The sequence below is a fragment of the Rousettus aegyptiacus genome, unplaced genomic scaffold (assembly GCF_014176215.1).
Source record: "Rousettus aegyptiacus isolate mRouAeg1 unplaced genomic scaffold, mRouAeg1.p scaffold_m13_p_4, whole genome shotgun sequence".
NCBI classification, from domain to species: Eukaryota; Metazoa; Chordata; class Mammalia; order Chiroptera; family Pteropodidae; genus Rousettus; species Rousettus aegyptiacus.
The window spans coordinates 65024811-65039794 of record NW_023416307.1 but is presented as its reverse complement, the minus strand read 5'-3'; the positions used below and the strand labels follow the sequence as shown (position 1 = coordinate 65039794).

At 33.8% G+C, this 14984-nt stretch overlaps 1 protein-coding gene and 1 pseudogene across 10 annotated transcripts in view; one reads left to right on the top strand and one right to left on the bottom strand.

The window, feature by feature from the left end:
* Window positions 1–14984, top strand: part of BBX (BBX high mobility group box domain containing) — a 240394-nt gene that overhangs the window by 47443 nt on the left and 177967 nt on the right. The window lies entirely within an intron of this gene.
* On the bottom strand, window positions 259–376 carry LOC118602276 (annotated as a pseudogene).

The window sequence follows — 14984 nt, the reverse complement described above, 5'->3', positions numbered from 1 at the left end:
TTTTAAATTGTTCTCTAGTATGGGTGTGAGTTGTTGTTCAGTTTTTATACATTGCCTACAACCCTTGGTATTTAATAGCCTTGAGGTGGCTATTTCTTTTACTTTTGAAAATAGGAATTTAAGATAAAACTTTTTTGAGTTATAGATAAAGAGTATAATTTATCAGCAACAGGGCAGAATTTATAGAATTTATTAGATCTAATTCTCAATCACAAACTATGTTCTCTAAGAACTACTAGTATGATTTTTTCTTTTTTACACCTACAGCACCTGGTGTCCTAGGTGGTCTCCCATCCAAATACTAACCAGGCCCAACCCTGCTTAGCTTCCGAGATCAGATGATATCGGGCACGTTCAGGGTGGCATGGCTGTAGACTAGTATGATATTATTTTAGAAAAGACTTACAATATATCATTATTACTACAATTGAAAAATTTTTAATAGAATTTAGATTCTATCAATTGGTATATCTATAGTGGCATGTTTATAAAACATTTTTATAATGTTTAATACAATATGTATATTGACCAATATTTTAAATCTAACTTAAAAAATATGTTCATTTCAAAGATTTAGGTAGCAGCAATAATTTCTTCTTAGCTCATTAGGGCAGCAGATATTTTGGCAAGCTTTCTTGTTTGATAAAATATTCACATTAACCCGATAGAAGTATTTTTTATAGTGCATTCTGTAGATAGCAAATATTTTACAGAATTATTGTGTAGTTTTGGGAACATTTGGCAAAAATTTGTGCAGTTTTTACTTTAAGAATTTTAAGCACAATATGGCATATATGGAAACTTTTTTTTATACATCCCCTGCTTCTCCAGAAGTTTGTACCTTTTTACCACTTTTACTCATCCGTTTTATATCTCAGTATACAGACAATGTTATAAAACTAAGATTTGCTTTAAGTATTGCTATTTTTTTTTTTTTTTACAAAAGTATTGCAATTATGTCTGTGGTTGAAATGTCTTAGTCTGCCAGTTAAGTAGCTATCTTTAAAAACCCAGAGCCACCGAAATGCCAAACAATTAATACTAATTTTAGGATAGCTTCCAGACATAAATTTCAACTAAAGAGAGTCCCTTCTCCCATTTTTTCCTGTCTTGTTTGCTTTTAATTGTAAGTGTAGAAGAGTTTTTTGCTTACTAGTGTTTACTAGTATTATTCTAATATTATTATTAGTGTTACTGCCTTACTAGTATTTTTCTTACTTAAAGCTGTTGGCATCTAAATAAGGTACTACTTCCTGTGCTAATATTTTATCTCTGGGACTATAATGTATCAGTATAATGCTTGTGAGTTTAAGTTCTAGACACTTTTTTTAAAAAAGTTTTCAACTTTTATAAATTTGAGTTGAAATTTTAAACTTTAAAGTAATGATATATTTTCCTGTCTTGATAAATAGAATTTAACAAACATAGTTTTACTTTTTATTTATAATTCAAAATCATTAGTGATGTAATTAATAGAATATTATAAAAATGGGTTATGGATGTATGCTGTTCTCTTTGCATTCACTATAAATGCTCTGTTACTGTTCTTTAGAAAATGGTCTGTGCTTTAAATCTTTTTCTCTTCCCTTTTCTTACCCTGTTAAATGATTTGCTACTAGATAATGAAGCATATTGCAACAGTAATCAAAATTTAATGATCTTGATCATTAAATGATTTGCTACTAGATAATAAAACATATTCAAAATTAAAACAATGATCAGTATGTACAGGCCTGTGTTAAATATATAGGACTTGGTACATGTTAGTGAAAACAAATTCTGGCTATTCAGAAGACTTTTAAATAAGTCTTTTATATTTTGAATAGTTAAAGTCTTAGAAGCAGACTTCTTAATTAAGTGGGATGTTACTGTGTTAGGTTTCGTGGTATAACTCTAAACTTTCCAAAGTGTTGGGAGGGACCCCGCAGATCAGCTAAGCTACTCTACTACTAATTTTATAAACAAGGAGAGGAAGAGAGCATGAATGGTTTGCACATTTTTGCCAACAGCACGGGATACTAGATATTTTGAGTAATTAATGCTTCATTTATCCCTTTAAAAACAAATTGAGTTATCAAGAATACTTTTAAAATATTAATTTGGGTTTAAGAAATACTCTAAAATGTCTATGGTTTTCTTCATTATAGCCTGATTTATGCTGAGCCTAAGTGGATTAACAATTCTGCAAAACAGTCTGCAGTTTTGATTTCTGGAACTATTTTTTTTTTTTGGAGGTATGTTTTGTTTTTTAAAAAATGCCATTCATTTCAATCTTCAGGATAACTATACTTTAAATTTTACACAGTATCTCTAATTTTACTAGTTCTTCTGAACTTCAGCTAATTTCATAGTTGGTTTGTTTTATAAAATCTGAATCAAATTATTGAAATACTATTTTTTCTTTAGTTTTATACTTTTAGAATCAAAGTTAATAGTTATCAGTTTAGTTTGTGAAACTCATTCCTCCCTCTCACTTTCCCTTCCACTCTCCCTCCCTCACTTCCTTCTTTCCTTCAAATGTCCAGGTATAGAAAGCTATATGCTGGGTACTAAGGATCACAGCCTCTAACCTTACATTCCGGTGAGGGGAGTTGACATCAGATAATTACTTATGCAATTACTTTAATTAAAATTAACATTAACACTTAAAAGCAGAAAAATGGAGTAGTAAGAGAATTATAAGTGGGGCACTGACCAGATCTATAGGAGCACGGCAGGCCTCTGTGAGGAAATGGTTTCAGTTGAAATCTTAATTAGTAGGCCTTTGGAAGACAAAAATTCAAAAGTGTATAGGAAGAAGGCCTGGAAGAGGGTAGGTGGAGTGACATCAACCAGTTCAGGACCTGAGGACTGGCCAAGTAGGCAGAAGGAAAACCAGGAGAATGTCAAGTCAGTAACTCAAGTGGAGGAAACAAGGTAAGGCTGTAAACCCACTACCTACTGCATCTAGCAATGTTCAGGCTGTTGGTGATCTCAAGGAGAGTCATTTTTGAAATGGGAGGTGGCAAAGGCCTATGTAGTTGTGGGTTGAGGAGCAAGTAGGAAGGGAGTAAAAGGTGATAGAAGCTGTTGACAAATGTTTTAAAAAATGTTCCTTGGAAATAGGAAGAGACATAGGATAGTATCTGGAGATGGAATTGAGAGCTGCTTTAGCTAAGATGAATAAGATAGATCTTTATGTCCAAGTGGAAAAAAATAGCTTAACTTCTCAAAAGGTCAGTATTATATTTATGAAAGCTAATACAAATCGTCTTTAAATTGTTGCTTTTTTTTTTTTTTTTGTAATTATGATGTTTTATAAGAAGCCTTTCTTTCCAATTATGGAGCTTTTTAGCTAACTCAGCACAGCAAAAATACAGTCCTATTTCTTTGTCTATGATTATTTCCTTTGGAAAATATTTTATCAAAATATATCATTTTTAGTGATGCTAAATTGGCTTGAGCCCTTGAAATAAGAGAAATAGCTCTCCAAGTTGGTCAGTGCTCCACTTAAAATTCTCTTACTACTCCATTTTTCTGCTTTTAAGCATTTATGGTAATTTGAATTAAGGTATACATAAAACACAGGTGTCCTATTCTGGAAATATTTCTCTTGTTATATATATGATTCTCTGGGTAAATAAAAAGTGAACATATTTTAATGATGTTATTAAAACAATGGGAAGATTATATTTATTTTACAAAGAAGGTCAGGAATCTAAGAGGTTCCAAAATCTTCAGATTTCATCTGCAATTACTCATATTGGTTAGGGTCACACCGTATAATTTTTCAATATTTTGTGTATAATTTTTTGATATTTTTGTGAACAGATCAAATTTTAAATGTATTTTCTGACGCTCTTTCACATAACTTTAATGTTAAACAAATGTTCTCATTTTAAGACAACCCAAAGCAAAATCAGGCATTAACAACAAATAGAGGGTAATTATGTGACCAAGATAATTCATCTACATGGTTCTTTTTAAATAGCAGTAATTCGCTATTTGAAAGAGCTTATCTATTATTAACTATTTGTCCAACAGAGAACTGTGGCCAATAGGCAGAAAAATTTTAAATATTTAAGTTTTAATAATTTGAATATTCATCAGGAATGAACTTTGATTAAAGTATTCAGTTTGTTGCAAATATATATGCCCATACCATAATACATGAATTCATTTCTTGAGAGATACCCTACACATCTGATTTTTAAGATCTGGGTTTCCTAAACTTGAGTCAAGTGTAATGGACATATCCTCAGGGACATATCCTTAGCTAGTTCTTAATGAGAATTAACAAAAATTTTTAATGTTTCATTTAGGTGATAAATAAAAAATAATAATAATGTGAATGTTTTCTGGGTGGCCTGATTAGTTACCTTATGACTAAACATTACTATTGGATTTTTGTCACAAGTTTGCATTTGTGTTTATAATACTGTTGACAATTAAATGTGTACCTGAAGCGAATGTTTAACTGTTAAGACCATGTTCCTTAGGCTGGGGTCCACAGAGTTGTTCGTGGATTTATTTTTGTTGTCAAGGCAAAGTAAGTTTGAGAAACAGTGTCCTTGATTATGGTCTTTGATAATTGTGTCCAATGATGTAAGCAGGTGATTCTTCACTGTTGAAGTCTTTGACATTTTCTCTTATTTTATTTAAAAATATATTCCACCACTACCTCTGAATATTTTGAAAACTTTAACGCATCTTTAAAGAAATGAAATTAGTTTTGGTAGGCTTTTGAGAATTTAGTCACACATTAGAATGATTTGGATCTTGTAATTATAGACAGTCTGGCCTAGAAATCACTATTCTCACAATTCCAAAAGAATTAGTTAAGAATATGTTATAAAATTTTTCAGTTTACTATCTACTGTTACTAAATTTTGGAACCCTGTCTTAAAGGAGAAGCTTTCTGGTGGCAGATGCTCATAGGAGCCAAATAGGGGATACGAATATGGGAGCTGGGCACTAGATAAGAGGATAGGAAATAGTGAGGGTTAAGGCCTTAACTGGAGGTATCTGTGCTTCCTAAAATCTCTCAGATTCATTTTTACCTTTGCTGGACAGGCCAGACCAACATAGATTTTTAGGGTATAGGCTCTCCCTCAACCTAGTTGGGAGACCAGCGTAGCTGGGGGAAGCAAAATGTAGGGATGAAATGGTTTAATCACAGTTTGAGGCATTCGTTTGTCCATTTGTTAGTTCTTTCATTTGTTCATTCATTCATTTATTCATTCTTCTATCCTCCATTGAGCATCGTATACATTCATCCATCTTCCTCATTTATACATGTATTCATTTACTGATCACTGAAGTATCTATTATATACCAGACTTTGACATAAGATGGAATCCTTGCCTTCAATAATGCAGTTTTATAGCAAATTGTCAGAAATAGTACAGAAATCATCTTTTCATAATATGTATCACTGATAAATTATTTTTTTATTTTTGTACTTGCTTATCCTCTGTTCTTCCTATGGAGTGCAACCTTGTCGGTTTTGTTTCCCTTTCTTTCTCAATACTCACAACAGTGCCTGGTACGGAGTGTTAAGTATGTAATTACTGAATGATTCAAGTGAATGAATGAATGAATGTTCTGATTGTTCAGTAAGACTTTATGTAGGGGAGGGGACATGAGCCAGATATTAAAAGCCGGTCTTGCTTTGAGAAGGTAGAGGAAGGAGAAAGTGACTGACGGAATAGCGGAGAGTAGGAGGATCAGTAAGGAAGCCAACCTGGATTTAGTAGCCATTTTGTGTTGGAGAAAAGGAAGGAACTCAGGTGGTTGTTGAATGAGCTGTAGGTGGAAGGATGGGAGGTAAGACATTGCACTTCGGGAAGCAATTTGGTTACTGGCATGGAACCACACCTTTTAGATTCAGAACTGAGTTTGCTACCTAAACTGAGTAACTGTAATCAAGATGGTTACATGAATTTCCCAATTCCAGTAAAAAAAAAATTTGTTCAGCCATTAAGATTATATACTTAATGTTTTTAATACCAAGAGGAAATGTTTATATTTTTCCTGAAACTAACATGCGGGTGAAGAAGAATGGAAAAAAAATTGAACCACCTATTTATCTGCCAGGCTTTGGGGTTATAAAGAAAAAAGACTGGAAGTCAAAATTGTCAATAGCCGTGTGATTATGGGTAATATTTATTTAATTTAAAAATCACATACATATAGTTTACTTATGAGCATTCATGAATGTGACAAATCTCCCAGATTAGTTAAGAAATAACATAAGTGCTGTTGACAAAGAACATCTGTGTTTTCAGAGTTAGGGATAATGTGTTATACATACTTATTTTCATTTCTGCCATTTACCCTGCCCCGTGAAGCTTCCATTTGGCTTTTTTGGCATAATCAGTTAGAACCTTTAGACATCATTTTATGCTATTTCTCCTATTTTTAATTCAAACTTGTTTTTAGTGAGGAAAAATACAAGGAACCGTTTGTTTTATTGTTTGAGTTTATTAATTATACTCAATAAGTAAATATCATTGAACATCTGCTATTTGGCCATTCATTATCTTGTGTTCTTATGAACATAGATAAAGAAGTATTCTTAGTTCTTTACTCTCCAGAAGCTTGTAAAATAACTGAGAAAAGCCATTAGATAGAAAAAAAAATAGAGAACAGTTGAAGTTAAAGTTTAATCCTAATTCAGAATTATTCACCAGGTTTCCTTTCCCCTAATCCAGTGATCTTTCCCTTGTTTCCAGAAGGCCTTTTTGATTAAGTTACTTGGTCCTTCAGAAAACTATTTAAATATAAAAATATAACAGAAAAAATGACGACTGATTCATATACCCCAGCTGCTTCCAACTCATCAGCACTGGTTTAAGTGATCAAATGATTCTTGGCATTGTTTCAAGAAGTTCCACCAGAGGAAACAGCAAAGCCTAAGTGTTAACTTGGTCTTGAGCAGTGCCACATAGCAGTTCTTTTTCAGTTTCATAAGTGGAATTATGCTCTTCGTTTCCTCTGGGAAGATATCAGAGAGGGAGGTTGAACCTGACTGTTGTTTGAGTACAGAAATATCTCAGAATTCCTTAGTGTATGTTTTGAGAATTTTAGCCTTCTTAATCACAAAAAAAAGGCCCATAGATGTATTTAGAGAAAGGGCAAGATTTAGCAAAACAAAATTTGTTTTAAAAGTGTGATTTTCACAGGTAACTAGAGGTTTTGTATCATGCTCCATGACTTTGATTAGTTCCTTTATGCCTTTGTTTTAGTGCTTCCATCGTTTTGGGGTCTAATATGGTCCCTTCATCCTTTCCCACAGGTCTTAATTCTTTCATTATTTTCTCCCCAGAAATATATGGCTTCATGTCTACAATATAGAGCTTTACAGTTTCAAATATGAAGTATTTCCTTAAAGTGTGAACCTTTTGAAACACCTGAAAATATTTTTCATAAATAACCATTCTGTGGGACCACTAGGGTTGTACCAGATTTAAGATGCTTTCATAAATCAGGTAATTAGTTATATGCTTCATAATATGGTTAAACAGAAAATTATTTGTATATGCATATATTTTTACTTCAGTTTCTCTTTACCTCTCTCATTTTACCCAGTCCCTCTGTTATTTCTTTAAATCACTTTAAAGTTTAAGCTTTATCCAGAGCACCTCCTACTCACACAGATGAATCCCTCTCTTTCAGTGACTCTGTTGAGGTGCTTACCTCTCTTTCTTCTGAGAGCTTATTTATTTATTATTTACTCTATCATCAAAATCCATACCGGTGGGCCTGCATTCAGAAGTTGGGGTGGGGACAGATAGTAGGAATTAAGCTTTGGAGTGCAAGGTCGAGGATTCCACTCATCAGTAACAGTACAGGTTGTGTGTGGTCCCAAGAGAAGTCACAGGTTTGCCCACCCCAGTATTGCTGGATACTTAGCTACTGACCTTTCATGACCTTGCCTCCTTAACATAATCCGAACTACCTCCAGCTCCCAGGCAATAACCACTCTTGGGAATTGGGTAGTTTCTTAAAGGTTAATGCCATTCCAGAGATACACGCACCCCACCCCCCCCCCCCCCCCCCCCGTAGTCTTAAGGACGGTATTACAGATTATGTATAGAATTACATCATTAGCTTTCAAGGTATCGATTCCTTTTCCTTGGTGCTTATAATTCCTAAAAGAAGCCCCCCCTTTTTTTTTCTTTTTAAAACTATAATACCTATCTAAAGAAAAACAATGATCTCAGATAATTTTCCACTGAGGCCCTTAATGTTCTTTGTTCTTCATATGACAGTGAAGAAAGTTGTAAAAATAATGAGAGTACTATGGATCAAAACCGTGGTTAGAGACTTCAGGTGAGCAGAGCAAGTCCAATAAAAGAGGCTAAAGAGACTTGGTTTAAGATGCAGAAATAGCTCCTCAACGGGAATTGGAGGAAAAGAAAGCATTTTAGAAGCATGTAGGAACATTCCCCCACTCCCCATTTTATATTGCATTGATTAACAAATATATTTTTAAACTTTTCAGTTGATGGTACAAGCATCTGATTTAAAGTAAGAAAAAACTAGTTCAAATCTTGACTTTTTAGCTCATTAAATATGTGGATCGTTTGACCTCTCTCAGTCTTAGTGTCTATGTCTGTAAAAATGTAAATTTTCATAAGTAGAAATTTTAGTGTATTGTAGACCCATCTTAGGTGTCTGTAACTAGAAGGGGCTTGCTGAAACATTTACAAATGATGACTTTAAAAATATAAAACCTCTTAGAGCTAGAAAGATGTTAGAGTATAATGGAAATAAACCTTTGGAAAATTTATCAGATAAAAAAGAATGCGCACATAAATGATGCATGTGATCTGATTTGAGAGATGAATATATTTCTGTGAAATGTGACATTAATTTTGTAAGGGACTGTAAAAATCAACAAATGTTATTTTATACATGTTAGTAATCGTACACAGTTTGAAAGGACCCAAATTACAAACTTAATCATAATCTATTAATTTAAAGGGTCTTAATGCTAATCGAAATGGTTCCTTGAGACAGAGTAATTGACTATAGGTAATTGAAATGTTCTTAGTAAGATTTCATTAAGGTAAATAGCAAACTTTTGAATGTATGTAGTGAGAAGCTGTAACTTGATAGTGAATTTATGCTTTTTAGCCTTTATAATTATTATGTTACAAAAAAACGCTACTGTGAACTTTTTCGGCATTATACATTTAACTTGTAGACGGCTATGACCCTGACTTTATATTAAAGAGATTAACCTCTTCAAGAAGTTAATAATCCCCCAGTTTAGTATGACCGATATTTGGGGAGACTTGTAAGCCTATCAGCCTGCAGAATGTAATCTACTTACTGCTCATTTTTTTTTTTCCTTTTTATTTCTCAGTATTTTGGGTTTAAAGTGTATTAAGATGACCAGGTGTTCTCTGTGAAATTGCTGATTTTTAAAAATATTTTAAACTGATTTTTAGTGTAATAGTAGCCTTAGCATTGAAGAATACTCAGTCTTAACATCTCTTAGAGTCTATTAATGCAAGGAAATCTTGTGGAAATTTGAAACATTTAAAGATAGGTCATTGGATATAACCTGAAGTTAAAGTTTATTTATTTTGCCGCATTTAGCAGTGTACACGGAACTCAAGTTTTTCTTAACAAAGGGACATGTACAGTTTTCAGGAGCCCCTAGGTAACATCTTCAAATAGGCATGTGTAGACTTATCAGAACAGTGATCAGATTTGGCAAATTTCAGTAATATTGAATGATCATTGATATTGAGTCTCCTTTCTCTGTACACATACCTCAGGGGCCAACAATTTCTATTAAATTGTGCTGTATAGTTTATGGAAAAGTGTTTTTTTGTTTTTTGTTTTTAGATTAAAGTAAAAAGTTCTCTTGGCACTACCTTTTTCAAAGATCTTAATATGGAAGAAATAGAAGTATGATATATGATATGTTTGGGATTTTAAAATTGTCTTAATATATAATCATAATTTTATATTTATAAATAGGTAATTAGTTATCTGATCTTAGAAGCTAACTAGTATTTTGCTAAGTCTTTTAACACCCTTGTTGGTATTTCAAGGATAGTCTGTCTGCATTTGGCCTGTGGTCGTTCTAATAGCAGTCAATTAATCAACCCATGTAAAAGTGTTCATCTGATACTGACCTTGTGCTGGGCACTTCTCTGGATATTATGAGATAAACAAAGCCCCTTGAGCTCATCTATAAATTTTAAGTGATCATGACCTTAAGTCATATCTTTTGTCTGAAAACTGAATACTGGGCTTGTGTTCAGCAGAGAGGGCACTGAAACATCCCAAAGGTGTTTCCTTTTGATTTCCCAAACCAGTTGCCAAAAAAGTAGTAACTAATCCACTAAATCCTAATCACTTTTGGTGATTGAAGATGATCACTCTTTAAAGAGATAGGCTTCTACAGTGAGCTCAGTGGCAAAGTAAACCTTGAACGAGTCAGAAAACAGGCTTAAAAACTTTCAACAATCTTTGTCAACATTTATTGAGTGCAACAGTATACTAGGTGATGGGTTGTGAAGATGAACAAAACATGAATTGTCTCTCTCCGATGAGATCTTACAGTGTAATGGAGAAACCTGATCTCTAGTCTGAAGTGAGAGGTCTAAGCGTGCTAATAGTGACATATGAAGAGTGTTTGGATGCACACAGGTTGCAGCCTAACTCTGCCTGAAGGAAATGGGCAAACTGGTTTTTGCCAATCCCTTTCAGTGAAGAAAATAGGCTTTAGATTTAGAAAGAAGCCACAGAGGAAAATAATGTGGATTAAAAACCCAAAACACAGTTATCCAAAGGAACTCAGAAGTAACATTGCACGAGCATATGATTTAAGATTTGCCAAAGGAATCAAATTGCAATTCAGTATTTGAGAGGGACATTTTGCTGGGCTCTCATACTTCGAGTCAAATGCTTTTCATTGTACCTATATCAAGTTATCAATGAAAGTTGATTAAAATGATCACATTTCCCCCCATGGTTAGATAATTTTAAGTAGACAGAGTAAACCCCAAATTATATTACAGAACAGGTTTTTGCCATTTTTCTTTTTAGTATTCCTTTAAGCATCTGATAAAATGTTAATAATATAAGTTTATTTTTCCTTAGGTTGTTTTCCTTCTCCCCGCCTCCCTTCCCCCATGCAGTAGCTGATGTTTTTTCATGTTCCCAATTTCAGGCCTCCATTTAGTTTCTCCATTATGTTGCACAGTACTCTTCCAGAAACCAGCTTCCTTCTTGACTTCTTCCCTGAAGCTCTTACTCCTGACAGTCTTACTTTGTCAAATTCCCTCCTCTTTAAGTCTCATCACTGGGGTGCTTCATAGACTTTAGGCCCTCTAGGCAACTTATAGAGAAGGTTAATGATGGAAATGGAGATGATGATGGTGATGCTGAGAATAAGGATAGTGCTATCATTATAATCATTCCCAAAGAGGCAGTAGTTCAGAGTATGAGCCCTGGAGTCAGGCTGCTTAAGCTCAGGGCCAGCTCTTAGACTTCTTAAAGAGGAAGCAGAAACAACATCCCAGGGTTCTGAGACCCTAGTCAAATTGCCTTACATCTCTTGGACAAAGTCTTTCCTTATTGATAAAATAGACATGATAAAAATAGTATCTATTTTGCCATGGGATTTTTGGGAGAATTAGATGAATTAAAGTATGTCACATAATAAGAGTTCAAAAACATTAATTATTTAGTAACTCAAGTTTGTAAATGATGCAGACCTAAGGACATTATCTCTTTTAATCCCCACAACAACCTTATAGGTGCTATTATTATTACCTTTTACAGATAAGGAAATTGAGGCTTTAAATAACTTGCCCAGGCTCCTATGATCTGGATTCAAACTCAGATCATTGTGATTCTGAATGCCTACTCTTTTCACTAAAACATGACCCATCATAGGAATCACAAACCAGAGCAGGAAATGCCCCATAACTTACTGCAGTTTTTATTGGTTACACCAGCTGTTTCAGTGGGCCATGCACATGTACTAGGGAACTTTGCTGGACCATCCATCTTCAGGATTGAGTTCTAGTTCTGGCTTACATTGTCTGCCTTTTTATCTTGAACAAGTCACTTAAATACTTTTGAGGCTCAGATTCAAAATCAGTAACCTGGAAGTAATAGTAGGGTTGCTTAAAGGGTCAAGTGAGACTGTAATACTAGTAACCACATAATAATTTGTGGAAGAGAATGAAGTGCCTAGCTTTACCATATGGACGTTTTGAATAGGACATGTAAGATCAGTTAACGTTTTAAAACCTTATCTCCCCATTGAGGTTATTTGAATTTTATTTGCTACTTTTAAAAGTGAAAGGTTTATTTTGTGCTTCTGGGACTTAATCTAAGGTTTTAGGGCACTAGATGCAACTAGATCAGCTTGGCAACTGCAGCTTTGGAGTACCAAACACCATAATAAGTAAAGACAGTGAGCAGATTAATAAAAGTAACATGTGGCTGTATGTTGGTAGTTGGCAGGGAGATTTGATTCTAAAGTGAATGAGGATCACGTCTGAAAAGTATGTTAGGCCTCTTCTTCTTGTGAATCTTTTGTAGCAGATTGAAGTTTTAGATAGAACATATATTAAGTTATCTTTCTATATATTACTCAGCCATCCAGTAATATCAGTGATCCAAAACCCATATGATCTCTGGAGATAAATGTCACACATGATATATTTTATAAAAGGCACTCATTCCTTAAATCATTTCTATGAGAATTAAACATTTATTTATTTAGCTTTTCTTCTGATTTTCACACCTATGGCAATTAGAATGGAAAGGGAAGCTTCATGCAGGCACTTGGTAGTGAGAAATGGTAGGAAGAGCCTGGCCGAAAGGAGAAAAAAAGCCAGAACATGTTTTCTTGGTGTATGGAATCGTTAAGTAAAGCATGTTCACTTCTGTAAACTCAGCTTAGTTTTGCGAGATAGTTTAAGAAGGTGAGGTTAATTTCTTTTTGGGGGGAAGAAAGTTGGAGCTGAGGGAGTTTCAGTACCTGCTCAGGACTGGCAGCTTGTGATTGGGAGGTCACATCCCCCACTGGCTGGCAGATATGCATAGAGCTAACTAAGCAGGAGGAACATCGTAGGTCTTGGGAGCATTGTGTGAATGCTCCGCAGGATTGGTGTTAGTAATAATTGCCTGGGAAAAAACTAATGAAAGGTTAAATCATGTTGGTGTGACGTAAGAAGGTGAGAAAGTTTCCCATTTTAAGAAGATTTTCATTTATAGTAGTTTAAAATTAGGAGACGTAATTATTGTGGTACTCAAAGAATATAACCAGAGATAACTAGAAAATATAGTTGCTCTAAGTAGCTCATTTACTGCAGTTCTGGATTGCTGTTCTTTTTTAAAACTCTGCAGTGACTCTTGAAAGGTGCTTTGATAAAGGAAGAAGGGTGAACCAGTGTAGTGGTCTTTAAATATCTGTGCTCCAGTAAAAGAATTTTGAAAACTAGGGATTCCCTCATTGACATTTAAAATTATTATCATAAGTTTAAATCATTTATATGATTGTTGTTTGTAAATATTGTTGATTGTAAATATTGGCATTTCTTAGTAAATTTGGCATATCCTTCTTAAATATTTGAGTCAAATACCATAGCTGTCTGATACTTACCTCTATTCATTTACATACTACTCTTTAACAGTCAGAAATTTTAGAGTTAATTTTTCTCCTTGAAATCTTTATTATTACACTTTTACCACTAAATTTTATCCTTATTATTATGTTTAAAAATTTATTTTTGATTACTCTATCAAACTTCTGGTGATAAAATTTAATTTACTGTGACAAAACTAAGTGATTTTTTAAAAAGTTATTACAGTGGTTATTAGTACACAGTTTATCATAATAACATGCGAACTATAAATTTGGATAAATATTATAGAAAAAATACAATTTTATTGGACATTTATCTTTTAATGCATTTTTAGAGTTTTTCTTCTAATGAGTTCATGTAACATTGGATGAATGTTATTACAAAAAGTTCAGCATATTTTTCATTCTTTTTAATATATACACTGTAGCATTTTGTTTACATAAATAAGTTGAAGAGGATGAGAATATTAATATAGCACTGTCACTCAATTTTTTGAACTCCTGGCTTGTATTCAAAATCACAGTGATCTGTCATTTAAAATTATTTTTAATGATTTATCAGCTAACCAAATTAGGTTCTCCTCTACTTTTATTTCAAGCAAGGAATTGGCAAAACCACTTGAGTTGCAAATCAAGAGTGATTAGGGAAATAAGCTTGTTTTTACCACCGATATTTCCTTTGTGTCCTGCCCAGGGGTTCTTTCCTACCCCAGGCAATGCCCTGGGAGAGAGATTTGTGATGGGTGAGCTGTGTGTCTTGATTTTGTAAAGTGGGAGAAGGAGGATTGAAAATGGAAGGTGAGAAAGGTAAACCCGTTCTGTAGGGGCATTCTCAGGTAGATCAGTTTTAGGGAACAGTATTGAGAAAAGTTACCTAGAAATTAATTTACCTTTTATGTATTTGCATACTCTTCATACCCTTTGGAAAGCCTCATGTATTTCCAGGAGTTTACCTACCCTAATTTGAAGACAGTTGTACTAGTAACCAGTATATTATGAGCTCTTAACGAAAAAAAAAAAAAATTGCTGGTGTGTGTGTCCGTGTGTCCTTGTCCCCTTTAAGCTTAGAACAGTGCTGGTCAAGGTAAAAAGTTGTCCAGGGTAATGTCAGAAGTCTTAATGGCTGCCAAGCATCTGTTTTTAAATTATCCTTTCCTGAGCATGAACCTTCATGATCCCAATTCCCTTTTAATTCTCCAGATCGTGATTAACACTTGAACTGCCTGTAACATTTTCCCTATACGTCTTTTGGTAGTCTTACTCATGTTTGCTAGTACTTTGGTGAAACATATCTTAAATAGCTCAATAAAAAGAATTACTTGCCAGTTTGAGTAAACAACAAACAATTGACCATGGTCAGATTACTTTTTTGCTTCTGGTT